Source organism: Pungitius pungitius, chromosome 17 (assembly GCF_949316345.1).
Source record: "Pungitius pungitius chromosome 17, fPunPun2.1, whole genome shotgun sequence".
Taxonomy (NCBI): Eukaryota; Metazoa; Chordata; class Actinopteri; order Perciformes; family Gasterosteidae; genus Pungitius; species Pungitius pungitius.
Genome location: NC_084916.1, coordinates 6,857,102 through 6,883,773, shown reverse-complemented (window position 1 = coordinate 6,883,773; position 26,672 = coordinate 6,857,102).

Genomic DNA, 26,672 nt, shown 5'->3' with positions numbered 1-26,672 from the left:
ATGGTCAAAACGTTGTTGAGTGAATCAGGTTCTAAACCTAATCCTTCATACCATAATGATAATGATGAAACAAGGTAATTTGCTTGATACAAACAGTGTAAGCTAAAGCATTCTTCATACAGTCCGTTTTCGCTGTTTACTCCTTCTACAAAAGCTTAGAAAGGAACAACAATGGTCAAAACGTTGTTGAGTGAATCAGGTTCTAAACCTAATCCTTCATAACATAATGATATTGATGAAACAATGTAATTTGCTTGATAGAAACAGTGTAAGCTAAAGCATTCTTCATACAGTCCGTTTCAGCTGTTTTCTCCTTCTACAAAAGCTTTAACCGTAACAATAATGGTCAAAATGTTGTTGAGTGAATCAGGTTCTAAAACTAAACCTAATCCTTCATACCATAATTATAAAACAAGGAAATTTGCTTGATAGAAACAGTGTAAGCTAAAGCATTCTTCATACAGTCCGTTTTCGCTGTTTACTCATTCTACAAAAGCTTAGAAAGTAACAACAATGGTCAAAACGTTGTTGAATTAACCAACATTCTAAAAGTAAACCTAATCCTTCATACCATAATGAAAATGATGAAACAAGGTGATTTGCTCAATCGAAACACTGTAAGCTAAAGCATTCTTCATACAATCCGTTTTCGCTGTTTACTCCTTCTACAAAAGCTTAGAAAGTAACAACAATGGTCAAAACGTTGTTGAGTGAATAAGGTTCTAAAACTAAACCTAATCCTTCATACTATAATTATAAAACAAGGAAATTTGCTTGATAGAAACAGTGTAAGCTAAAGCATTCTTCATACAGTCCGTTTTCGCTGTTTACTCCTTCTACAAAAGCTTAGAAAGGAACAACAATGGTCAAAACGTTGTTGAGTGAATCAGGTTCTAAACCTAATCCTTCATAACATAATGATATTGATGAAACAATGTAATTTGCTTGATAGAAACAGTGTAAGCTAAAGCATTCTTCATACAGTCCGTTTCAGCTGTTTTCTCCTTCTACAAAAGCTTTAACCGTAACAATAATGGTCAAAATGTTGTTGAGTGAATCAGGTTCTAAAACTAAACCTAATCCTTCTTAACATAATGATATTGATGAAACAATGTAATTTGCTTGATACAAACAGTGTAAGCTAAAGCATTCTTCAAACAGTCCGTTTCAGCTGTTTTCTCCTTCTACAAAAGCTTTAACATTAACAATAATGGTCAAAACGTTGTTGAGTGAATCAGGTTCTAAACCTAATCCTTCATACCATAATGATAAAACAAGGAAATTTGCTTGATAGAAACAGTGTAAGCTAAAGCATTCTTCATACAGTCCGTTTTCGCTGTTTACTCATTCTACAAAACCTTTAAGATTAACAATAATGGTCAAAACGTTGTTGAGTGAATCAGGTTCTAAACCTAATCCTTCATACCATAATGATAATGATGAAACAAGGTAATTTGCTTGATACAAACAGTGTAAGCTAAAGTATTCTTCATACAGTCCGTTTTCGCTGTTTACTCATTCTACAAAAGCTTAGGAAGTAAAAACAATGGTCAAAACGTTGTTGAGTCAATCAGGTTCTAAAACTAAACCTAATCCTTAATACTATAATGGTAATGATGAAACAAGGTTTTTTGCTTGATATAAACAGTGTAAGATAAACCATTCTTCATACAGTCAGTTTTAGCCGTTTCCTCCTTCTGCAAAAGCTTTGAAAGTAACAACGATGGTCAAAACGTTGTTGAGTGAACCAACATTCTAAAAGTAAACCTAATCCTTCATACCATAATGAAAACGATGAAACAAGGTGATTTGCTCAATCGAAACACTGTAAGCTAAAGCATTCTTCATACAGTCCGTTTTAGCTGTTTACTCCTTCTACAAAAGCTTTGAAAGTAACAATAATGGTCAAAACGTTGTTGAGTTAATCAGGTTCTAAACCTGATCCTTAATACCATAATGATGATGCTAAAACAAGGAAATTTGCTTGATAGAAACAGTGTAAGCTAAAGCATTCTTCATACAGTCCGTTTCAGCTGTTTTCTCCTTCTACAAAAGCTTTAACATTAACAATAATGGTCAAAACGTTTTTGAGTGAATCAGGTTCTAAACCTAATCCTTCATACCATAATGATAATGATGAAACAAGGTAATTTGCTTGATACAAACAGTGTAAGCTAAAGCATTCTTCATACAGTCCGTTTTCGCTGTTTACTCCTTCTACAAAAGCTTAGAAAGTAACAACAATGGTCAAAACGTTGTTGAGTGAATAAGGTTCTAAAACTAAACCTAATCCTTCTTAACATAATGATATTGATGAAACAATGTAATTTGCTTGATACAAACAGTGTAAGCTAAAGCATTCTTCATACAGTCCGTTTCAGCTGTTTTCTCCTTCTACAAAAGCTTTAACATTAACAATAATGGTCAAAACGTTGTTGAGTGAATCAGGTTCTAAACCTAATCCTTCATACCATAATGATAATAACGAAACAAGGTAATTTGCTTGATACAAACAGTGTAAGCTAAAGCATTCTTCATACAGTCCGTTTTCGCTGTTTACTCCTTCTACAAAAGCTTAGAAAGTAACAACAATGGTCAAAACGTTGTTGAGTGAATCAGGTTCTAAACCTAATCCTTCATACCATAATGATAATGATGAAACAAGGTAATTTGCTTGATACAAACAGTGTAAGCTAAAGCATTCTTCATACAGTCCGTTTTCGCTGTTTACTCCTTCTACAAAAGCTTAGAAAGTAACAACAATGGTCAAAACGTTGTTGAGTGAATTAGGTTCTAAAACTAAACCTAATCCTTCTTAACATAATGATATTGATGAAACAATGTAATTTGCTTGATAGAAACAGTGTAAGCTAAAGCATTCTTCATACAGTCCGTTTTCGCTGTTTACTCCTTCTACAAAAGCTTAGAAAGGAACAACAATGGTCAAAACGTTGTTGAGTGAATCAGGTTCTAAACCTAATCCTTCATACCATAATGATAACGATGAAACAAGGTAATTTGCTTGATAGAAACAGTGTAAGCTAAAGCATTCTTCATACAGTCCGTTTTCGCTGTTTACTCCTTCTACAAAAGCTTTAACAGTAACAATAATGGTCAAAACGTTGTTGAGTGAATCAGGTTCTAAAACTAAACCTAATCCTTCATAACATAATGATATTGATGAAACAAGGTAATTTGCTTGATAAAAACAGTGCAAGCTAAAGCATTCTTCATACAGTCCGTTTCAGCTGTTTTCTCCTTCTACAAAAGCTTTAACCGTAACAATAATGGTCAAAACGTTGTTGAGTGAATCAGGTTCTAAAACTAAACCTAATCCTTCATACCATAATTATAAAACAAGGAAATTTGCTTGATAGAAACAGTGTAAGCTAAAGCATTCTTCATACAGTCCGTTTTTGCTGTTTACTCATTCTACAAAAGCTTTAACATTAACAATAATGGTCAAAACGTTGTTGAGTGAATCAGGTTCTAAACCTAATCCTTCATACCATAATGATAATGATGAAACAAGGTAATTTGCTTGATACAAACAGTGTAAGCTAAAGCATTCTTCATACAGTCCGTTTTCGCTGTTTACTCCTTCTACAAAAGCTTAGAAAGTAACAACAATGGTCAAAACGTTGTTGAGTGAATAAGGTTCTAAAACTAAACCTAATCCTTCTTAACATAATGATATTGATGAAACAATGTAATTTGCTTGATAGAAACAGTGTAAGCTAAAGCATTCTTCATACAGTCCGTTTTCGCTGTTTACTCCTTCTACAAAAGCTTAGAAAGGAACAACAATGGTCAAAACGTTGTTGAGTGAATCAGGTTCTAAACCTAATCCTTCATACCATAATGATAACGATGAAACAAGGTAATTTGCTTGATAGAAACAGTGTAAGCTAAAGCATTCTTCATACAGTCCGTTTTCGCTGTTTACTCCTTCTACAAAAGCTTTAACAAAACAGTGCAAGCTAAAGCATTCTTCATACAGTCCGTTTCAGCTGTTTTCTCCTTCTACAAAAGCTTTAACCGTAACAATAATGGTCAAAACGTTGTTGAGTGAATCAGGTTCTAAAACTAAACCTAATCCTTCATACCATAATTATAAAACAAGGAAATTTGCTTGATAGAAACAGTGTAAGCTAAAGCATTCTTCATACAGTCCGTTTTTGCTGTTTACTCATTCTACAAAAGCTTTAACATTAACAATAATGGTCAAAACGTTGTTGAGTGAATCAGGTTCTAAACCTAATCCTTCATACCATAATGATAATGATGAAACAAGGTAATTTGCTTGATACAAACAGTGTAAGCTAAAGCATTCTTCATACAGTCCGTTTTCGCTGTTTACTCCTTCTACAAAAGCTTTGAAAGTAACAACAATGGTCAAAACGTTGTTGAGTGAATCAGGTTCTAAAACTAAACCTAATCCTTCTTAACATAATGATATTGATGAAACAATGTAATTTGCTTGATACAAACAGTGTAAGCTAAAGCATTCTTCATACAGTCCGTTTCAGCTGTTTTCTCCTTCTACAAAAGCTTTAACATTAACAATAATGGTCAAAACGTTGTTGAGTGAATCAGGTTCTAAACCTAATCCTTCATACCATAATGATAACGATGGAACAAGGTCATTTGCTTGATAGAAACACTTTAAGTTAAAGTATTCCTCTTACAGTCCGTTTTAGCTGTTTTCTCCTCCTGCAAGAGCTTTAAAAGTAACAAAAATGGTCAAAACGTTGTTAAGTGAATCAGGTTCTAAAACTATACCTAATCCTTCATACCATAATGATAATGATGAAACAAGCTCATTTGCTTGATAGAAACACTTTAAGTTAAAGTATTCCTCTTACAGTCCGTTTTAGCTGTTTTCTCCTCCTGCAAGAGCTTTAAAAGTAACAAAAATGGTCAAAACGTTGTTAAGTGAATCAGCTTCTAAAACTATACCTAATCCTTCATACCATAATGATAATGATGAAACAAGGTCATTTGCTTGATAGAAACACTTTAAGTTAAAGTATTCCTCTTACAGTCCGTTTTAGCTGTTTTCTCCTCCTGCAAGAGCTTTAAAAGTAACAAAAATGGTCAAAACGTTGTTAAGTGAATCAGCTTCTAAAACTATACCTAATCCTTCATACCATAATTATAATGATGAAACAAGGTCATTTGCTTGATAGAAACAGTGTCAGCTAAAGCATTCCTCTTACAGTCCGTTTTAGCTATTTTCTCCTCCTGCAAAAGCTTTAAAAGTAACAAAAATGATCAAAACGTAGTTGAGTGAATCAGGTTCTAAAACTAGACCTAATCCTTCATACTATAATGATAATGATGAAAAAAGGTCATTTGCTCGATAGAAACAGTGTCAGCTAAAGTATTCCTCTTACAGTCCGTTTTAGCTGTTTTCTCCTCCTGCAAGAGCTTTAAAAGTAACAAAAATGGTCAAAACGTAGTTGAGTGAATCAGGTTCTAAAACTAGACCTAATCCTTCATACCATAATGATAATGATGAAACAAGGTCATTTGCTTGATAGAAACAGTGTCAGCTAAAGCATTCCTCTTACAGTCCGTTTTAGCTGTTTTCTCCTCCTGCAAGAGCTTTAAAAGTAACAAAAATGGTCAAAACGTTGTTAAGTGAATCAGCTTCTAAAACTATACCTAATCCTTCATACCATAATTATAATGATGAAACAAGGTCATTTGCTTGATAGAAACAGTGTCAGCTAAAGCATTCCTCTTACAGTCCGTTTTAGCTGTTTTCTCCTCCTGCAAAAGCTTTAAAAGTAACAAAAATGATCAAAACGTAGTTGAGTGAATCAGGTTCTAAAACTAGACCTAATCCTTCATACTATAATGATAATGATGAAAAAAGGTCATTTGCTCGATAGAAACAGTGTCAGCTAAAGTATTCCTCTTACAGTCCGTTTTAGCTGTTTTCTCCTCCTGCAAGAGCTTTAAAAGTAACAAAAATGGTCAAAACGTAGTTGAGTGAATCAGGTTCTAAAACTAGACCTAATCCTTCATACCATAATGATAATGATGAAACAAGGTCATTTGCTTGATAGAAACAGTGTCAGCTAAAGCATTCCTCTTACAGTCCGTTTTAGCTGTTTTCTCCTCCTGCAAAAGCTTTAAAAGTAACAAAAATGATCAAAACGTAGTTGAGTGAATCAGGTTCTAAAACTAGACCTAATCCTTCATACTATAATGATAATGATGAAACAAGGTCATTTGCTCGATAGAAACAGTGTCAGCTAAAGTATTCCTCTTACAGTCCGTTTTAGCTGTTTTCTCCTCCTGCAAGAGCTTTAAAAGTAACAAAAATGGTCAAAACGTTGTTAAGTGAATCAGCTTCTAAAACTATACCTAATCCTTCATACCATAATGATAATGATGAAACAAGGTCATTTGCTTGATAGAAACAGTGTCAGCTAAAGCATTCCTCTTACAGTCCGTTTTAGCTGTTTTCTCCTCCTGCAAAAGCTTTAAAAGTAACAAAAATGATCAAAACGTTGTTAAGTGAATCAGCTTCTAAAACTATACCTAATCCTTCATAACATAATGATATTGATGAAACAAGGTAATTTGCTTGATAAAAACAGTGCAAGCTAAAGCATTCTTCATACAGTCCGTTTCAGCTGTTTTCTCCTTCTACAAAAGCTTTAACCGTAACAATAATGGTCAAAACGTTGTTGAGTGAATCAGGTTCTAAAACTAAACCTAATCCTTCATACCATAATTATAAAACAAGGAAATTTGCTTGATAGAAACAGTGTAAGCTAAAGCATTCTTCATACAGTCCGTTTTTGCTGTTTACTCATTCTACAAAAGCTTTAACATTAACAATAATGGTCAAAACGTTGTTGAGTGAATCAGGTTCTAAACCTAATCCTTCATACCATAATGATAATGATGAAACAAGGTAATTTGCTTGATACAAACAGTGTAAGCTAAAGCATTCTTCATACAGTCCGTTTTCGCTGTTTACTCCTTCTACAAAAGCTTAGAAAGTAACAACAATGGTCAAAACGTTGTTGAGTGAATAAGGTTCTAAAACTAAACCTAATCCTTCTTAACATAATGATATTGATGAAACAATGTAATTTGCTTGATAGAAACAGTGTAAGCTAAAGCATTCTTCATACAGTCCGTTTTCGCTGTTTACTCCTTCTACAAAAGCTTAGAAAGGAACAACAATGGTCAAAACGTTGTTGAGTGAATCAGGTTCTAAACCTAATCCTTCATACCATAATGATAACGATGAAACAAGGTAATTTGCTTGATAGAAACAGTGTAAGCTAAAGCATTCTTCATACAGTCCGTTTTCGCTGTTTACTCCTTCTACAAAAGCTTTAACAAAACAGTGCAAGCTAAAGCATTCTTCATACAGTCCGTTTCAGCTGTTTTCTCCTTCTACAAAAGCTTTAACCGTAACAATAATGGTCAAAACGTTGTTGAGTGAATCAGGTTCTAAAACTAAACCTAATCCTTCATACCATAATTATAAAACAAGGAAATTTGCTTGATAGAAACAGTGTAAGCTAAAGCATTCTTCATACAGTCCGTTTTTGCTGTTTACTCATTCTACAAAAGCTTTAACATTAACAATAATGGTCAAAACGTTGTTGAGTGAATCAGGTTCTAAACCTAATCCTTCATACCATAATGATAATGATGAAACAAGGTAATTTGCTTGATACAAACAGTGTAAGCTAAAGCATTCTTCATACAGTCCGTTTTCGCTGTTTACTCCTTCTACAAAAGCTTTGAAAGTAACAACAATGGTCAAAACGTTGTTGAGTGAATCAGGTTCTAAAACTAAACCTAATCCTTCTTAACATAATGATATTGATGAAACAATGTAATTTGCTTGATACAAACAGTGTAAGCTAAAGCATTCTTCATACAGTCCGTTTCAGCTGTTTTCTCCTTCTACAAAAGCTTTAACATTAACAATAATGGTCAAAACGTTGTTGAGTGAATCAGGTTCTAAACCTAATCCTTCATACCATAATGATAACGATGGAACAAGGTAATTTGCTTGATAGAAACACTTTAAGTTAAAGTATTCCTCTTACAGTCCGTTTTAGCTGTTTTCTCCTCCTGCAAGAGCTTTAAAAGTAACAAAAATGGTCAAAACGTTGTTAAGTGAATCAGGTTCTAAAACTATACCTAATCCTTCATACCATAATGATAATGATGAAACAAGGTCATTTGCTTGATAGAAACACTTTAAGTTAAAGTATTCCTCTTACAGTCCGTTTTAGCTGTTTTCTCCTCCTGCAAGAGCTTTAAAAGTAACAAAAATGGTCAAAACGTTGTTAAGTGAATCAGCTTCTAAAACTATACCTAATCCTTCATACCATAATGATAATGATGAAACAAGGTCATTTGCTTGATAGAAACACTTTAAGTTAAAGTATTCCTCTTACAGTCCGTTTTAGCTGTTTTCTCCTCCTGCAAGAGCTTTAAAAGTAACAAAAATGGTCAAAACGTTGTTAAGTGAATCAGCTTCTAAAACTATACCTAATCCTTCATACCATAATTATAATGATGAAACAAGGTCATTTGCTTGATAGAAACAGTGTCAGCTAAAGCATTCCTCTTACAGTCCGTTTTAGCTGTTTTCTCCTCCTGCAAAAGCTTTAAAAGTAACAAAAATGATCAAAACGTAGTTGAGTGAATCAGGTTCTAAAACTAGACCTAATCCTTCATACTATAATGATAATGATGAAAAAAGGTCATTTGCTCGATAGAAACAGTGTCAGCTAAAGTATTCCTCTTACAGTCCGTTTTAGCTGTTTTCTCCTCCTGCAAGAGCTTTAAAAGTAACAAAAATGGTCAAAACGTTGTTAAGTGAATCAGCTTCTAAAACTATACCTAATCCTTCATACCATAATGATAATGATGAAACAAGGTCATTTGCTCGATAGAAACAGTGTCAGCTAAAGTATTCCTCTTACAGTCCGTTTTAGCTGTTTTCTCCTCCTGCAAGAGCTTTAAAAGTAACAAAAATGGTCAAAACGTTGTTAAGTGAATCAGGTTCTAAAACTATACCTAATCCTTCATACCATAATGATAATGATGAAACAAGGTCATTTGCTTGATAGAAACACTTTAAGTTAAAGTATTCCTCTTACAGTCCGTTTTAGCTGTTTTCTCCTCCTGCAAGAGCTTTAAAAGTAACAAAAATGGTCAAAACGTTGTTAAGTGAATCAGCTTCTAAAACTATACCTAATCCTTCATACCATAATGATAATGATGAAACAAGGTCATTTGCTCGATAGAAACAGTGTCAGCTAAAGTATTCCTCTTACAGTCCGTTTTAGCTGTTTTCTCCTCCTGCAAGAGCTTTAAAAGTAACAAAAATGGTCAAAACGTTGTTAAGTGAATCAGGTTCTAAAACTATACCTAATCCTTCATACCATAATGATAATGATGAAACAAGGTCATTTGCTTGATAGAAACAGTGTAAGCTAAAGCATTCTTCATACAGTCCGTTTCAGCTGTTTTCTCCTTCTACAAAAGCTTTAACATTAACAATAATGGTCAAAACGTTGTTGAGTGAATCAGGTTCTAAACCTAATCCTTCATACCATAATGATAACGATGAAACAAGGTCATTTGCTTGATAGAAACACTTTAAGTTAAAGTATTCCTCTTACAGTCCGTTTTAGCTGTTTTCTCCTCCTGCAAGAGCTTTAAAAGTAACAAAAATGGTCAAAACGTTGTTAAGTGAATCAGCTTCTAAAACTATACCTAATCCTTCATACCATAATTATAATGATGAAACAAGGTCATTTGCTTGATAGAAACATTGTCAGCTAAAGCATTCCTCTTACAGTCCGTTTTAGCTGTTTTCTCCTCCTGCAAAAGCTTTAAAAGTAACAAAAATGATCAAAACGTAGTTGAGTGAATCAGGTTCTAAAACTAATCCTTCATACCATAATGATAACGATGGAACAAGGTAATTTGCTTGATAGAAACACTTTAAGTTAAAGTATTCCTCTTACAGTCCGTTTTAGCTGTTTTCTCCTCCTGCAAGAGCTTTAAAAGTAACAAAAATGGTCAAAACGTTGTTAAGTGAATCAGGTTCTAAAACTATACCTAATCCTTCATACCATAATGATAATGATGAAACAAGGTCATTTGCTTGATAGAAACACTTTAAGTTAAAGTATTCCTCTTACAGTCCGTTTTAGCTGTTTTCTCCTCCTGCAAGAGCTTTAAAAGTAACAAAAATGGTCAAAACGTTGTTAAGTGAATCAGCTTCTAAAACTATACCTAATCCTTCATACCATAATGATAATGATGAAACAAGGTCATTTGCTTGATAGAAACACTTTAAGTTAAAGTATTCCTCTTACAGTCCGTTTTAGCTGTTTTCTCCTCCTGCAAGAGCTTTAAAAGTAACAAAAATGGTCAAAACGTTGTTAAGTGAATCAGCTTCTAAAACTATACCTAATCCTTCATACCATAATTATAATGATGAAACAAGGTCATTTGCTTGATAGAAACAGTGTCAGCTAAAGCATTCCTCTTACAGTCCGTTTTAGCTGTTTTCTCCTCCTGCAAAAGCTTTAAAAGTAACAAAAATGATCAAAACGTAGTTGAGTGAATCAGGTTCTAAAACTAGACCTAATCCTTCATACTATAATGATAATGATGAAAAAAGGTCATTTGCTCGATAGAAACAGTGTCAGCTAAAGTATTCCTCTTACAGTCCGTTTTAGCTGTTTTCTCCTCCTGCAAGAGCTTTAAAAGTAACAAAAATGGTCAAAACGTTGTTAAGTGAATCAGCTTCTAAAACTATACCTAATCCTTCATACCATAATGATAATGATGAAACAAGGTCATTTGCTTGATAGAAACACTTTAAGTTAAAGTATTCCTCTTACAGTCCGTTTTAGCTGTTTTCTCCTCCTGCAAGAGCTTTAAAAGTAACAAAAATGGTCAAAACGTTGTTAAGTGAATCAGCTTCTAAAACTATACCTAATCCTTCATACCATAATTATAATGATGAAACAAGGTCATTTGCTTGATAGAAACAGTGTCAGCTAAAGCATTCCTCTTACAGTCCGTTTTAGCTGTTTTCTCCTCCTGCAAAAGCTTTAAAAGTAACAAAAATGATCAAAACGTAGTTGAGTGAATCAGGTTCTAAAACTAGACCTAATCCTTCATACTATAATGATAATGATGAAAAAAGGTCATTTGCTCGATAGAAACAGTGTCAGCTAAAGTATTCCTCTTACAGTCCGTTTTAGCTGTTTTCTCCTCCTGCAAGAGCTTTAAAAGTAACAAAAATGGTCAAAACGTTGTTAAGTGAATCAGCTTCTAAAACTATACCTAATCCTTCATACCATAATGATAATGATGAAACAAGGTCATTTGCTCGATAGAAACAGTGTCAGCTAAAGTATTCCTCTTACAGTCCGTTTTAGCTGTTTTCTCCTCCTGCAAGAGCTTTAAAAGTAACAAAAATGGTCAAAACGTTGTTAAGTGAATCAGGTTCTAAAACTATACCTAATCCTTCATACCATAATGATAATGATGAAACAAGGTCATTTGCTTGATAGAAACACTTTAAGTTAAAGTATTCCTCTTACAGTCCGTTTTAGCTGTTTTCTCCTCCTGCAAGAGCTTTAAAAGTAACAAAAATGGTCAAAACGTTGTTAAGTGAATCAGCTTCTAAAACTATACCTAATCCTTCATACCATAATTATAATGATGAAACAAGGTCATTTGCTTGATAGAAACATTGTCAGCTAAAGCATTCCTCTTACAGTCCGTTTTAGCTGTTTTCTCCTCCTGCAAAAGCTTTAAAAGTAACAAAAATGATCAAAACGTAGTTGAGTGAATCAGGTTCTAAAACTAGACCTAATCCTTCAAACTATAATGATAATGATGAAAAAAGGTCATTTGCTTGATAGAAACACTTTAAGTTAAAGTATTCCTCTTACAGTCCGTTTTAGCTGTTTTCTCCTCCTGCAAGAGCCTTAAAAGTAACAAAAATGGTCAAAACGTTGTTAAGTGAATCAGCTTCTAAAACTATACCTAATCCTTCATACCATAATTATAATGATGAAACAAGGTCATTTGCTCGATAGAAACAGTGTCAGCTAAAGCATTCTTCATACTGTCCGTTTTAGCAGCTTTCTCCTTCTGCAAGAGCTTTAAAAGTAACAAAAATGATCAAAACGTTGTTAAGTGAATCAGGTTCTAAAACTATACCTAATCCTTCATACCATAATGATAATGATGAAACAAGGTCATTTGCTTGATAGAAACACTTTAAGTTAAAGTATTCCTCTTACAGTCCGTTTTAGCTGTTTTCTCCTCCTGCAAGAGCTTTAAAAGTAACAAAAATGGTCAAAACGTTGTTAAGTGAATCAGGTTCTAAAACTATACCTAATCCTTCATACCATAATGATAATGATGAAACAAGGTCATTTGCTTGATAGAAACACTTTAAGTTAAAGTATTCCTCTTACAGTCCGTTTTAGCTGTTTTCTCCTCCTGCAAGAGCTTTAAAAGTAACAAAAATGGTCAAAACGTTGTTAAGTGAATCAGCTTCTAAAACTATACCTAATCCTTCATACCATAATGATAATGATGAAACAAGGTCATTTGCTTGATAGAAACACTTTAAGTTAAAGTATTCCTCTTACAGTCCGTTTTAGCTGTTTTCTCCTCCTGCAAGAGCTTTAAAAGTAACAAAAATGGTCAAAACGTTGTTAAGTGAATCAGCTTCTAAAACTATACCTAATCCTTCATACCATAATTATAATGATGAAACAAGGTCATTTGCTTGATAGAAACAGTGTCAGCTAAAGCATTCCTCTTACAGTCCGTTTTAGCTATTTTCTCCTCCTGCAAAAGCTTTAAAAGTAACAAAAATGATCAAAACGTAGTTGAGTGAATCAGGTTCTAAAACTAGACCTAATCCTTCATACTATAATGATAATGATGAAAAAAGGTCATTTGCTCGATAGAAACAGTGTCAGCTAAAGTATTCCTCTTACAGTCCGTTTTAGCTGTTTTCTCCTCCTGCAAGAGCTTTAAAAGTAACAAAAATGGTCAAAACGTAGTTGAGTGAATCAGGTTCTAAAACTAGACCTAATCCTTCATACCATAATGATAATGATGAAACAAGGTCATTTGCTTGATAGAAACAGTGTCAGCTAAAGCATTCCTCTTACAGTCCGTTTTAGCTGTTTTCTCCTCCTGCAAGAGCTTTAAAAGTAACAAAAATGGTCAAAACGTTGTTAAGTGAATCAGCTTCTAAAACTATACCTAATCCTTCATACCATAATTATAATGATGAAACAAGGTCATTTGCTTGATAGAAACAGTGTCAGCTAAAGCATTCCTCTTACAGTCCGTTTTAGCTGTTTTCTCCTCCTGCAAAAGCTTTAAAAGTAACAAAAATGATCAAAACGTAGTTGAGTGAATCAGGTTCTAAAACTAGACCTAATCCTTCATACTATAATGATAATGATGAAAAAAGGTCATTTGCTCGATAGAAACAGTGTCAGCTAAAGTATTCCTCTTACAGTCCGTTTTAGCTGTTTTCTCCTCCTGCAAGAGCTTTAAAAGTAACAAAAATGGTCAAAACGTAGTTGAGTGAATCAGGTTCTAAAACTAGACCTAATCCTTCATACCATAATGATAATGATGAAACAAGGTCATTTGCTTGATAGAAACAGTGTCAGCTAAAGCATTCCTCTTACAGTCCGTTTTAGCTGTTTTCTCCTCCTGCAAAAGCTTTAAAAGTAACAAAAATGATCAAAACGTAGTTGAGTGAATCAGGTTCTAAAACTAGACCTAATCCTTCATACTATAATGATAATGATGAAAAAAGGTCATTTGCTCGATAGAAACAGTGTCAGCTAAAGTATTCCTCTTACAGTCCGTTTTAGCTGTTTTCTCCTCCTGCAAGAGCTTTAAAAGTAACAAAAATGGTCAAAACGTAGTTGAGTGAATCAGGTTCTAAAACTAGACCTAATCCTTCATACCATAATGATAATGATGAAACAAGGTCATTTGCTTGATAGAAACAGTGTCAGCTAAAGCATTCCTCTTACAGTCCGTTTTAGCTGTTTTCTCCTCCTGCAAAAGCTTTAAAAGTAACAAAAATGATCAAAACGTAGTTGAGTGAATCAGGTTCTAAAACTAGACCTAATCCTTCATACTATAATGATAATGATGAAAAAAGGTCATTTGCTCGATAGAAACAGTGTCAGCTAAAGTATTCCTCTTACAGTCCGTTTTAGCTGTTTTCTCCTCCTGCAAGAGCTTTAAAAGTAACAAAAATGGTCAAAACGTTGTTAAGTGAATCAGGTTCTAAAACTATACCTAATCCTTCATACCATAATTATAATGATGAAACAAGGTCATTTGCTTGATAGAAACACTTTAAGTTAAAGTATTCCTCTTACAGTCCGTTTTAGCTGTTTTCTCCTCCTGCAAGAGCTTTAAAAGTAACAAAAATGGTCAAAACGTTGTTAAGTGAATCAGCTTCTAAAACTATACCTAATCCTTCATACCATAATTATAATGATGAAACAAGGTCATTTGCTTGATAGAAACAGTGTCAGCTAAAGCATTCCTCTTACAGTCCGTTTTAGCTATTTTCTCCTCCTGCAAAAGCTTTAAAAGTAACAAAAATGATCAAAACGTAGTTGAGTGAATCAGGTTCTAAAACTAGACCTAATCCTTCATACTATAATGATAATGATGAAAAAAGGTCATTTGCTCGATAGAAACAGTGTCAGCTAAAGTATTCCTCTTACAGTCCGTTTTAGCTGTTTTCTCCTCCTGCAAGAGCTTTAAAAGTAACAAAAATGGTCAAAACGTAGTTGAGTGAATCAGGTTCTAAAACTAGACCTAATCCTTCATACCATAATGATAATGATGAAACAAGGTCATTTGCTCGATAGAAACAGTGTCAGCTAAAGCATTCTTCATACTGTCCGTTTTAGCAGCTTTCTCCTTCTGCAAGAGCTTTAAAAGTAACAAAAATGATCAAAACGTTGTTAAGTGAATCAGGTTCTAAAACTATACCTAATCCTTCATACCATAATGATAATGATGAAACAAGGTCATTTGCTTGATAGAAACACTTTAAGTTAAAGTATTCCTCTTACAGTCCGTTTTAGCTGTTTTCTCCTCCTGCAAGAGCTTTAAAAGTAACAAAAATGGTCAAAACGTTGTTAAGTGAATCAGCTTCTAAAACTATACCTAATCCTTCATACCATAATGATAATGATGAAACAAGGTCATTTGCTTGATAGAAACACTTTAAGTTAAAGTATTCCTCTTACAGTCCGTTTTAGCTGTTTTCTCCTCCTGCAAGAGCTTTAAAAGTAACAAAAATGGTCAAAACGTTGTTAAGTGAATCAGCTTCTAAAACTATACCTAATCCTTCATACCATAATTATAATGATGAAACAAGGTCATTTGCTTGATAGAAACAGTGTCAGCTAAAGCATTCCTCTTACAGTCCGTTTTAGCTATTTTCTCCTCCTGCAAAAGCTTTAAAAGTAACAAAAATGATCAAAACGTAGTTGAGTGAATCAGGTTCTAAAACTAGACCTAATCCTTCATACTATAATGATAATGATGAAAAAAGGTCATTTGCTCGATAGAAACAGTGTCAGCTAAAGTATTCCTCTTACAGTCCGTTTTAGCTGTTTTCTCCTCCTGCAAGAGCTTTAAAAGTAACAAAAATGGTCAAAACGTAGTTGAGTGAATCAGGTTCTAAAACTAGACCTAATCCTTCATACCATAATGATAATGATGAAACAAGGTCATTTGCTCGATAGAAACAGTGTCAGCTAAAGCATTCTTCATACTGTCCGTTTTAGCAGCTTTCTCCTTCTGCAAGAGCTTTAAAAGTAACAAAAATGATCAAAACGTTGTTAAGTGAATCAGGTTCTAAAACTATACCTAATCCTTCATACCATAATGATAATGATGAAACAAGGTCATTTGCTTGATAGAAACACTTTAAGTTAAAGTATTCCTCTTACAGTCCGTTTTAGCTGTTTTCTCCTCCTGCAAGAGCTTTAAAAGTAACAAAAATGGTCAAAACGTTGTTAAGTGAATCAGGTTCTAAAACTATACCTAATCCTTCATACCATAATGATAATGATGAAACAAGGTCATTTGCTTGATAGAAACACTTTAAGTTAAAGTATTCCTCTTACAGTCCGTTTTAGCTGTTTTCTCCTCCTGCAAGAGCTTTAAAAGTAACAAAAATGGTCAAAACGTTGTTAAGTGAATCAGCTTCTAAAACTATACCTAATCCTTCATACCATAATTATAATGATGAAACAAGGTCATTTGCTTGATAGAAACAGTGTCAGCTAAAGCATTCCTCTTACAGTCCGTTTTAGCTATTTTCTCCTCCTGCAAAAGCTTTAAAAGTAACAAAAATGATCAAAACGTAGTTGAGTGAATCAGGTTCTAAAACTAGACCTAATCCTTCATACTATAATGATAATGATGAAAAAAGGTCATTTGCTCGATAGAAACAGTGTCAGCTAAAGTATTCCTCTTACAGTCCGTTTTAGCTGTTTTCTCCTCCTGCAAGAGCTTTAAAAGTAACAAAAATGGTCAAAACGTAGTTGAGTGAATCAGGTTCTAAAACTAGACCTAATCCTTCATACCATAATGATAATGATGAAACAAGGTCATTTGCTTGATAGAAACAGTGTCAGCTAAAGCATTCCTCTTACAGTCCGTTTTAGCTGTTTTCTCCTCCTGCAAGAGCTTTAAAAGTAACAAAAATGGTCAAAACGTTGTTAAGTGAATCAGCTTCTAAAACTATACCTAATCCTTCATACCATAATTATAATGATGAAACAAGGTCATTTGCTTGATAGAAACAGTGTCAGCTAAAGCATTCCTCTTACAGTCCGTTTTAGCTGTTTTCTCCTCCTGCAAAAGCTTTAAAAGTAACAAAAATGATCAAAACGTAGTTGAGTGAATCAGGTTCTAAAACTAGACCTAATCCTTCATACTATAATGATAATGATGAAAAAAGGTCATTTGCTCGATAGAAACAGTGTCAGCTAAAGTATTCCTCTTACAGTCCGTTTTAGCTGTTTTCTCCTCCTGCAAGAGCTTTAAAAGTAACAAAAATGGTCAAAACGTAGTTGAGTGAATCAGGTTCTAAAACTAGACCTAATCCTTCATACCATAATGATAATGATGAAACAAGGTCATTTGCTTGATAGAAACAGTGTCAGCTAAAGCATTCCTCTTACAGTCCGTTTTAGCTGTTTTCTCCTCCTGCAAAAGCTTTAAAAGTAACAAAAATGATCAAAACGTAGTTGAGTGAATCAGGTTCTAAAACTAGACATAATCCTTCATACTATAATGATAATGATGAAAAAAGGTCATTTGCTCGATAGAAACAGTGTCAGCTAAAGTATTCCTCTTACAGTCCGTTTTAGCTGTTTTCTCCTCCTGCAAAAGCTTTAAAAGTAACAAAAATGATCAAAACGTAGTTGAGTGAATCAGGTTCTAAAACTAGACCTAATCCTTCATACTATAATGATAATGATGAAAAAAGGTCATTTGCTCGATAGAAACAGTGTCAGCTAAAGTATTCCTCTTACAGTCCGTTTTAGCTGTTTTCTCCTCCTGCAAGAGCTTTAAAAGTAACAAAAATGGTCAAAACGTTGTTAAGTGAATCAGCTTCTAAAACTATACCTAATCCTTCATACCATAATGATAATGATGAAACAAGGTCATTTGCTTGATAGAAACAGTGTCAGCTAAAGCATTCCTCTTACAGTCCGTTTTAGCTGTTTTCTCCTCCTGCAAAAGCTTTAAAAGTAACAAAAATGATCAAAACGTAGTTGAGTGAATCAGGTTCTAAAACTAGACCTAATCCTTCATACTATAATGATAATGATGAAAAAAGGTCATTTGCTCGATAGAAACAGTGTCAGCTAAAGTATTCCTCTTACAGTCCGTTTTAGCTGTTTTCTCCTCCTGCAAGAGCTTTAAAAGTAACAAAAATGGTCAAAACGTTGTTAAGTGAATCAGCTTCTAAAACTATACCTAATCCTTCATACCATAATGATAATGATGAAACAAGGTCATTTGCTTGATAGAAACACTTTAAGTTAAAGTATTCCTCTTACAGTCCGTTTTAGCTGTTTTCTCCTCCTGCAAGAGCTTTAAAAGTAACAAAAATGGTCAAAACGTTGTTAAGTGAATCAGGTTCTAAAACTATACCTAATCCTTCATACCATAATTATAATGATGAAACAAGGTCATTTGCTTGATAGAAACACTTTAAGTTAAAGTATTCCTCTTACAGTCCGTTTTAGCTGTTTTCTCCTCCTGCAAGAGCTTTAAAAGTAACAAAAATGGTCAAAACGTTGTTAAGTGAATCAGCTTCTAAAACTATACCTAATCCTTCATACCATAATTATAATGATGAAACAAGGTCATTTGCTTGATAGAAACAGTGTCAGCTAAAGCATTCCTCTTACAGTCCGTTTTAGCTGTTTTCTCCTCCTGCAAAAGCTTTAAAAGTAACAAAAATGATCAAAACGTAGTTGAGTGAATCAGGTTCTAAAACTAGACCTAATCCTTCATACCATAATGATAATGATGAAACAAGGTCATTTGCTTGATAGAAACACTTTAAGTTAAAGTATTCCTCTTACAGTCCGTTTTAGCTGTTTTCTCCTCCTGCAAGAGCTTTAAAAGTAACAAAAATGGTCAAAACGTTAAGTGAATCAGCTTCTAAAACTATACCTAATCCTTCATACCATAATTATAATGATGAAACAAGGTCATTTGCTTGATAGAAACATTGTCAGCTAAAGCATTCCTCTTACAGTCCGTTTTAGCTGTTTTCTCCTCCTGCAAAAGCTTTAAAAGTAACAAAAATGATCAAAACGTAGTTGAGTGAATCAGGTTCTAAAACTAGACCTAATCCTTCAAACTATAATGATAATGATGAAAAAAGGTCATTTGCTTGATAGAAACACTTTAAGTTAAAGTATTCCTCTTACAGTCCGTTTTAGCTGTTTTCTCCTCCTGCAAGAGCTTTAAAAGTAACAAAAATGGTCAAAACGTTGTTAAGTGAATCAGCTTCTAAAACTATACCTAATCCTTCATACCATAATGATAATGATGAAACAAGGTCATTTGCTTGATAGAAACACTTTAAGTTAAAGTATTCCTCTTACAGTCCGTTTTAGCTGTTTTCTCCTCCTGCAAGAGCTTTAAAAGTAACAAAAAATGGTCAAAACGTTGTTAAGTGAATCAGGTTCTAAAACTATACCTAATCCTTCATACCATAATGATAATGATGAAACAAGGTAATTTGCTGGATAGAAACACTTTAAGTTAAAGTATTCCTCTTACAGTCCGTTTTAGCTGTTTTCTCCTCCTGCAAGAGCTTTAAAAGTAACAAAAATGGTCAAAACGTTGTTAAGTGAATCAGCTTCTAAAACTATACCTAATCCTTCATACCATAATGATAATGATGAAACAAGGTAATTTGCTGGATAGAAACACTTTAAGTTAAAGTATTCCTCTTACAGTCCGTTTTAGCTGTTTTCTCCTCCTGCAAGAGCTTTAAAAGTAACAAAAATGGTCAAAACGTTGTTAAGTGAATCAGCTTCTAAAACTATACCTAATCCTTCATACCATAATGATAATGATGAAACAAGGTCATTTGCTTGATAGAAACACTTTAAGTTAAAGTATTCCTCTTACAGTCCGTTTTAGCTGTTTTCTCCTCCTGCAAGAGCTTTAAAAGTAACAAAAATGGTCAAAACGTTGTTAAGTGAATCAGCTTCTAAAACTATACCTAATCCTTCATACCATAATTATAATGATGAAACAAGGTCATTTGCTTGATAGAAACAGTGTCAGCTAAAGCATTCCTCTTACAGTCCGTTTTAGCTATTTTCTCCTCCTGCAAAAGCTTTAAAAGTAACAAAAATGATCAAAACGTAGTTGAGTGAATCAGGTTCTAAAACTAGACCTAATCCTTCATACTATAATGATAATGATGAAAAAAGGTCATTTGCTCGATAGAAACAGTGTCAGCTAAAGTATTCCTCTTACAGTCCGTTTTAGCTGTTTTCTCCTCCTGCAAGAGCTTTAAAAGTAACAAAAATGGTCAAAACGTAGTTGAGTGAATCAGGTTCTAAAACTAGACCTAATCCTTCATACCATAATGATAATGATGAAACAAGGTCATTTGCTTGATAGAAACAGTGTCAGCTAAAGCATTCCTCTTACAGTCCGTTTTAGCTGTTTTCTCCTCCTGCAAGAGCTTTAAAAGTAACAAAAATGGTCAAAACGTTGTTAAGTGAATCAGCTTCTAAAACTATACCTAATCCTTCATACCATAATTATAATGATGAAACAAGGTCATTTGCTTGATAGAAACAGTGTCAGCTAAAGCATTCCTCTTACAGTCCGTTTTAGCTGTTTTCTCCTCCTGCAAAAGCTTTAAAAGTAACAAAAATGATCAAAACGTAGTTGAGTGAATCAGGTTCTAAAACTAGACCTAATCCTTCATACTATAATGATAATGATGAAAAAAGGTCATTTGCTCGATAGAAACAGTGTCAGCTAAAGTATTCCTCTTACAGTCCGTTTTAGCTGTTTTCTCCTCCTGCAAGAGCTTTAAAAGTAACAAAAATGGTCAAAACGTAGTTGAGTGAATCAGGTTCTAAAACTAGACCTAATCCTTCATACCATAATGATAATGATGAAACAAGGTCATTTGCTTGATAGAAACAGTGTCAGCTAAAGCATTCCTCTTACAGTCCGTTTTAGCTGTTTTCTCCTCCTGCAAAAGCTTTAAAAGTAACAAAAATGATCAAAACGTAGTTGAGTGAATCAGGTTCTAAAACTAGACCTAATCCTTCATACCATAATGATAATGATGAAACAAGGTCATTTGCTTGATAGAAACACTTTAAGTTAAAGTATTCCTCTTACAGTCCGTTTTAGCTGTTTTCTCCTCCTGCAAGAGCTTTAAAAGTAACAAAAATGGTCAAAACGTTAAGTGAATCAGCTTCTAAAACTATACCTAATCCTTCATACCATAATTATAATGATGAAACAAGGTCATTTGCTTGATAGAAACATTGTCAGCTAAAGCATTCCTCTTACAGTCCGTTTTAGCTGTTTTCTCCTCCTGCAAAAGCTTTAAAAGTAACAAAAATGATCAAAACGTAGTTGAGTGAATCAGGTTCTAAAACTAGACCTAATCCTTCAAACTATAATGATAATGATGAAAAAAGGTCATTTGCTTGATAGAAACACTTTAAGTTAAAGTATTCCTCTTACAGTCCGTTTTAGCTGTTTTCTCCTCCTGCAAGAGCTTTAAAAGTAACAAAAATGGTCAAAACGTTGTTAAGTGAATCAGCTTCTAAAACTATACCTAATCCTTCATACCATAATGATAATGATGAAACAAGGTCATTTGCTTGATAGAAACACTTTAAGTTAAAGTATTCCTCTTACAGTCCGTTTTAGCTGTTTTCTCCTCCTGCAAGAGCTTTAAAAGTAACAAAAAATGGTCAAAACGTTGTTAAGTGAATCAGGTTCTAAAACTATACCTAATCCTTCATACCATAATGATAATGATGAAACAAGGTAATTTGCTGGATAGAAACACTTTAAGTTAAAGTATTCCTCTTACAGTCCGTTTTAGCTGTTTTCTCCTCCTGCAAGAGCTTTAAAAGTAACAAAAATGGTCAAAACGTTGTTAAGTGAATCAGCTTCTAAAACTATACCTAATCCTTCATACCATAATGATAATGATGAAACAAGGTAATTTGCTGGATAGAAACACTTTAAGTTAAAGTATTCCTCTTACAGTCCGTTTTAGCTGTTTTCTCCTCCTGCAAGAGCTTTAAAAGTAACAAAAATGGTCAAAACGTTGTTAAGTGAATCAGCTTCTAAAACTATACCTAATCCTTCATACCATAATGATAATGATGAAACAAGGTCATTTGCTTGATAGAAACACTTTAAGTTAAAGTATTCCTCTTACAGTCCGTTTTAGCTGTTTTCTCCTCCTGCAAGAGCTTTAAAAGTAACAAAAATGGTCAAAACGTTGTTAAGTGAATCAGCTTCTAAAACTATACCTAATCCTTCATACCATAATTATAATGATGAAACAAGGTCATTTGCTTGATAGAAACAGTGTCAGCTAAAGCATTCCTCTTACAGTCCGTTTTAGCTATTTTCTCCTCCTGCAAAAGCTTTAAAAGTAACAAAAATGATCAAAACGTAGTTGAGTGAATCAGGTTCTAAAACTAGACCTAATCCTTCATACTATAATGATAATGATGAAAAAAGGTCATTTGCTCGATAGAAACAGTGTCAGCTAAAGTATTCCTCTTACAGTCCGTTTTAGCTGTTTTCTCCTCCTGCAAGAGCTTTAAAAGTAACAAAAATGGTCAAAACGTAGTTGAGTGAATCAGGTTCTAAAACTAGACCTAATCCTTCATACCATAATGATAATGATGAAACAAGGTCATTTGCTTGATAGAAACAGTGTCAGCTAAAGCATTCCTCTTACAGTCCGTTTTAGCTGTTTTCTCCTCCTGCAAGAGCTTTAAAAGTAACAAAAATGGTCAAAACGTTGTTAAGTGAATCAGCTTCTAAAACTATACCTAATCCTTCATACCATAATTATAATGATGAAACAAGGTCATTTGCTTGATAGAAACAGTGTCAGCTAAAGCATTCCTCTTACAGTCCGTTTTAGCTGTTTTCTCCTCCTGCAAAAGCTTTAAAAGTAACAAAAATGATCAAAACGTAGTTGAGTGAATCAGGTTCTAAAACTAGACCTAATCCTTCATACTATAATGATAATGATGAAAAAAGGTCATTTGCTCGATAGAAACAGTGTCAGCTAAAGTATTCCTCTTACAGTCCGTTTTAGCTGTTTTCTCCTCCTGCAAGAGCTTTAAAAGTAACAAAAATGGTCAAAACGTAGTTGAGTGAATCAGGTTCTAAAACTAGACCTAATCCTTCATACCATAATGATAATGATGAAACAAGGTCATTTGCTTGATAGAAACAGTGTCAGCTAAAGCATTCCTCTTACAGTCCGTTTTAGCTGTTTTCTCCTCCTGCAAAAGCTTTAAAAGTAACAAAAATGATCAAAACGTAGTTGAGTGAATCAGGTTCTAAAACTAGACCTAATCCTTCATACTATAATGATAATGATGAAAAAAGGTCATTTGCTCGATAGAAACAGTGTCAGCTAAAGTATTCCTCTTACAGTCCGTTTTAGCTGTTTTCTCCTCCTGCAAGAGCTTTAAAAGTAACAAAAATGGTCAAAACGTTGTTAAGTGAATCAGCTTCTAAAACTATACCTAATCCTTCATACCATAATGATAATGATGAAACAAGGTCATTTGCTTGATAGAAACACTTTAAGTTAAAGTATTCCTCTTACAGTCCGTTTTAGCTGTTTTCTCCTCCTGCAAGAGCTTTAAAAGTAACAAAAATGGTCAAAACGTTGTTAAGTGAATCAGGTTCTAAAACTATACCTAATCCTTCATACCATAATTATAATGATGAAACAAGGTCATTTGCTTGATAGAAACACTTTAAGTTAAAGTATTCCTCTTACAGTCCGTTTTAGCTGTTTTCTCCTCCTGCAAGAGCTTTAAAAGTAACAAAAATGGTCAAAACGTTGTTAAGTGAATCAGCTTCTAAAACTATACCTAATCCTTCATACCATAATTATAATGATGAAACAAGGTCATTTGCTTGATAGAAACAGTGTCAGCTAAAGCATTCCTCTTACAGTCCGTTTTAGCTGTTTTCTCCTCCTGCAAAAGCTTTAAAAGTAACAAAAATGATCAAAACGTAGTTGAGTGAATCAGGTTCTAAAACTAGACCTAATCCTTCATACCATAATGATAATGATGAAACAAGGTCATTTGCTTGATAGAAACACTTTAAGTTAAAGTATTCCTCTTACAGTCCGTTTTAGCTGTTTTCTCCTCCTGCAAGAGCTTTAAAAGTAACAAAAATGGTCAAAACGTTAAGTGAATCAGCTTCTAAAACTATACCTAATCCTTCATACCATAATTATAATGATGAAACAAGGTCATTTGCTTGATAGAAACATTGTCAGCTAAAGCATTCCTCTTACAGTCCGTTTTAGCTGTTTTCTCCTCCTGCAAAAGCTTTAAAAGTAACAAAAATGATCAAAACGTAGTTGAGTGAATCAGGTTCTAAAACTAGACCTAATCCTTCAAACTATAATGATAATGATGAAAAAAGGTCATTTGCTTGATAGAAACACTTTAAGTTAAAGTATTCCTCTTACAGTCCGTTTTAGCTGTTTTCTCCTCCTGCAAGAGCTTTAAAAGTAACAAAAATGGTCAAAACGTTGTTAAGTGAATCAGCTTCTAAAACTATACCTAATCCTTCATACCATAATGATAATGATGAAACAAGGTCATTTGCTTGATAGAAACACTTTAAGTTAAAGTATTCCTCTTACAGTCCGTTTTAGCTGTTTTCTCCTCCTGCAAGAGCTTTAAAAGTAACAAAAAATGGTCAAAACGTTGTTAAGTGAATCAGGTTCTAAAACTATACCTAATCCTTCATACCATAATGATAATGATGAAACAAGGTAATTTGCTGGATAGAAACACTTTAAGTTAAAGTATTCCTCTTACAGTCCGTTTTAGCTGTTTTCTCCTCCTGCAAGAGCTTTAAAAGTAACAAAAATGGTCAAAACGTTGTTAAGTGAATCAGCTTCTAAAACTATACCTAATCCTTCATACCATAATGATAATGATGAAACAAGGTAATTTGCTGGATAGAAACACTTTAAGTTAAAGTATTCCTCTTACAGTCCGTTTTAGCTGTTTTCTCCTCCTGCAAGAGCTTTAAAAGTAACAAAAATGGTCAAAACGTTGTTAAGTGAATCAGCTTCTAAAACTATACCTAATCCTTCATACCATAATGATAATGATGAAACAAGGTCATTTGCTTGATAGAAACACTTTAAGTTAAAGTATTCCTCTTACAGTCCGTTTTAGCTGTTTTCTCCTCCTGCAAGAGCTTTAAAAGTAACAAAAATGGTCAAAACGTTGTTAAGTGAATCAGCTTCTAAAACTATACCTAATCCTTCATACCATAATGATAATGATGAAACAAGGTCATTTGCTTGATAGAAACACTTTAAGTTAAAGTATTCCTCTTACAGTCCGTTTTAGCTGTTTTCTCCTCCTGCAAGAGCTTTAAAAGTAACAAAAATGGTCAAAACGTTGTTAAGTGAATCAGGTTCTAAAACTATACCTAATCCTTCATACCATAATGATAATGATGAAACAAGGTCATTTGCTTGATAGAAACACTTTAAGTTAAAGTATTCCTCTTACAGTCCGTTTTAGCTGTTTTCTCCTCCTGCAAGAGCTTTAAAAGTAACAAAAATGGTCAAAACGTTGTTAAGTGAATCAGCTTCTAAAACTATACCTAATCCTTCATACCATAATGATAATGATGAAACAAGGTCATTTGCTTGATAGAAACAGTGTCAGCTAAAGCATTCCTCTTACAGTCCGTTTTAGCTGTTTTCTCCTCCTGCAAAAGCTTTAAAAGTAACAAAAATGATCAAAACGTAGTTGAGTGAATCAGGTTCTAAAACTAGACCTAATCCTTCATACTATAATGATAATGATGAAAAAAGGTCATTTGCTCGATAGAAACAGTGTCAGCTAAAGTATTCCTCTTACAGTCCGTTTTAGCTGTTTTCTCCTCCTGCAAGAGCTTTAAAAGTAACAAAAATGGTCAAAACGTTGTTAAGTGAATCAGCTTCTAAAACTATACCTAATCCTTCATACCATAATGATAATGATGAAACAAGGTCATTTGCTTGATAAAAACACTTTAAGTTAAAGTATTCCTCTTACAGTCCGTTTTAGCTGTTTTCTCCTCCTGCAAGAGCTTTAAAAGTAACAAAAATGATCAAAACGTAGTTGAGTGAATCAGGTTCTAAAACTAGACCTAATCCTTCATACCATAATGATAATGATGAAAAAAGGTAATTTGCTCGATAGAAACAGTGTCAGCTAAAGCATTCTTCATACTGTCCGTTTTAGCAGCTTTCTCCTTCTGCAAGAGCTTTAAAAGTAACAAAAATGATCAAAACGTTGTTAAGTGAATCAGGTTCTAAAACTATACCTAATCCTTCATACCATAATGATAATGATGAAACAAGGTCATTTGCTTGATAGAAACACTTTAAGTTAAAGTATTCCTCTTACAGTCCGTTTTAGCTGTTTTCTCCTCCTGCAAGAGCTTTAAAAGTAACAAAAATGGTCAAAACGTTGTTAAGTGAATCAGCTTCTAAAACTATACCTAATCCTTCATACCATAATGATAATGATGAAACAAGGTCATTTGCTTGATAAAAACACTTTAAGTTAAAGTATTCCTCTTACAGTCCGTTTTAGCTGTTTTCTCCTCCTGCAAGAGCTTTAAAAGTAACAAAAATGATCAAAACGTAGTTGAGTGAATCAGGTTCTAAAACTATACCTAATCCTTCATACCATAATGATAATGATGAAACAAGGTCATTTGCTTGATAAAAACACTTTAAGTTAAAGTATTCCTCTTACAGTCCGTTTTAGCTGTTT